Genomic DNA, 2805 nt, shown 5'->3' with positions numbered 1-2805 from the left:
ACAGGTAATGGAATAACAGCTGTCAACAAGAACAGCTGTGACCAGCTGGAATATGCTCATTGGCATAGACAATTTGACCAAAGCCTTGGCCAAAGTCTACCACGGAGCTTTGTCTTAGTCAGGAAAAATTAGAGACTATATCAAGCACCACCAAAGACCTATGAGTAATAGCCAATTGAAATGTATCATATAGTTGCCGCATTAAAAAACTAGTGATTACTGTCAAAATATGTTAAAAATGTTGAATTTAGACACAATGCTTAACAGAATATAAGGCCTCAGTAGTAAACTTAGCTAATCTCAAGCGGTGTTATGGCTGCACTTTTGCATATTGTTATTAGTACAGTTGGAGGAATTTAGCTGTGCTCGTGCAGCCCTAATACTACCCTTTCAAAAAACGAACGCTATCTGTGTGGCGGGTTGCGTTTACGTGCTAGCCGCTGAGATGAAGGCGCAAGAATCTCTTAACGACTTTAAACTCACGATTTCGATTTGCCGATTATTAGTCACACATACGTTATTTTCAAAAATACGTTAAACAACAATATAACAACTGAAAAACAAGGATAAGTCCTATTATTGTTATTATTTGGTATTCTCTTATTATTTAATTTACAATCACTTCAATAATATTTAATTAATTTAAATGCTAGAATATAATTTTCTAATAACAAATTTTACTTAAAATGATTGTTTTTTTCATTGGAGTTCTTCAATCCCACTCAGATTGTCCTCCTCTTCTGGGTCACTGTCACTGCTGTCTGTATCCGAACCAACTGATATAATAAGTGATTTTATAATATTGTCAATATGGGGTTCTGCGGGTGCATAGTCCCTTTCGATTTTCTCTACGTGCTTGCACTTTACTGACCACTCTTCTGCGCCCATACTTGATATCTTGTCTTCGCATAGAGTTTTAGCTTGATACATAGTGAAAGATGTATTTCTCATAACCACATGATGTTGACTTCGGCCCAATTTAACTCAATGGGATTGAGGTCTGGGTGGTAGGGCGGAAGTCGTAAGATGTCGTGACCAGAGTTGAACAGTTTCGTCCAAGGCGTACCGGACATGCCTTGGTTTATATAGCTGCACAAGTTTGTAGAGTTCAGGATAAAAGGATATCGTCGCAGAATGGTATTCCGTTTTTTGAAAGCCACAACTTCATATCTTGCTTCCTACTTTTTGAAGTAGAAGCTTTATCAATTTGTATGTTATGGTAAGGCGCGTTATCGACTACCAGTACTGAATTTGGTTCTAAATTCGGTAACACTTTTTCCTTTATCCACTTCATAAAAATTTCCCCATTCACATTGTCGAGGTAGTCTCCACTATAGTTGCTTGTTTCCAACATGTAAAAGCATTGGGCAATAACCCTTTCTCTCCATCCGCATGGATAATTATTAGTCTCTCGCCCTTGGAAATCGGCACGTGTAACCCTTCATTTGAGCCATTTGACCAAGTTTGGTTAGATACGTGAGACGATAGTATATAAGATTCGTCTAAATAAATTATGGGGCGTCCTTGCTCCCTGTAATTTTTCAACGCTCTCAAGTATGCTATCCTCTTCTCTCGGATTTCTGGCTTTTCAATTAATAATTTCCTATTGTTTGCCGTCCTTCTACAAGTAAATTCCAGGTCCTTTAATACCCACCTAAAACTTTTCTCACAACCCTGGAAATATATTTTGTCCCTTAGCGCCTCCCTCAAAAGTTTTGCAGTCGGTATTCGATGTTTTTCAACATGCAAATTGTCAACTATTCTACGTCGTTGACGGTTTTTGTTTGGTGTAGTAAAATTTGCCTCACACATGTTACTAACCCTCAACTTGTTACGTTAACTGTTTATTTTAGTCACAACTCGCTCTGACACTCCAGTTGCTGTAGCAGTTCTTTGGAGAGCCTTTGACAACGAAATTTTAACAGTTTGATGGTCTGCCTCTTCCTTCATAAATGTATAAACATTACTCACAATTTCGCGAGCCTGACTATGAATAGGCTTTTGACTTTTGACTTTAACTTAACAAACATTATCGGTAAAAGCGAAGCACAAGCTACACTCAGCATTGTCACAAAACAGACTGATTGTGGCGAGTGCGATGAGTTATTTGGGCCAATACGATTCCTGAAAGGAGGGTTTTAACCATGAGGAAATGTTTTCGGGACGTAGCGCATAATGCTACCCCGCCACCCCTCCCGCCCATCACCACACACTCCAGGTCACGCGCACAGCTAAAGTCCTCGAACTGTATATTGTAATCGTTTCAAATCATGTTTTCATCTCGCTCGATAATAATGAACCTAATGATATTTATAAACTCAATGAAACATATTACGCTAACGATTACCATCTAAGTTTTCTGGTTGACACACAGTCATGTGCGTATCCAGGAGGGGTCTTTGGAGGTTGTAACCCCCCTCCACAATTGATACAAACAGGGTATATTTAAACCCTGAAACCAATTTAACAGTTAAATTGAAAGCATACTCATAGTCAAACCATATAGGTATCATACATCAGTTTAAAAAATTTGTTTTTGATATTTCTACTATAACAGCTAACATATAATAAAACACAATACTTTTGCTTGGTAATTTTTCGGAACGACGAGTCCGTCTGCAATTGGTAAGGGTTGAAAAATATTACAAAGTCAGTGTCGCTGCTTGCGCTTCGGGAGAAAGAGACAGCGAGTAATGGCCATGAACGCCTACCGGCTATTTCATTGAACGGATAATTTTAATAGTCTTAACATAGTTCTCAATGCTTTGTTATTGGCGTTAGTCGTGTATTAGTGACTTGTGTTAA

Source organism: Homalodisca vitripennis, unplaced genomic scaffold (assembly GCF_021130785.1).
Source record: "Homalodisca vitripennis isolate AUS2020 unplaced genomic scaffold, UT_GWSS_2.1 ScUCBcl_4752;HRSCAF=11121, whole genome shotgun sequence".
Lineage (NCBI taxonomy): Eukaryota > Metazoa > Arthropoda > Insecta > Hemiptera > Cicadellidae > Homalodisca > Homalodisca vitripennis.
The sequence above is the reverse complement of the archived record's forward strand: the minus strand, read 5'-3'. Positions refer to the sequence as shown.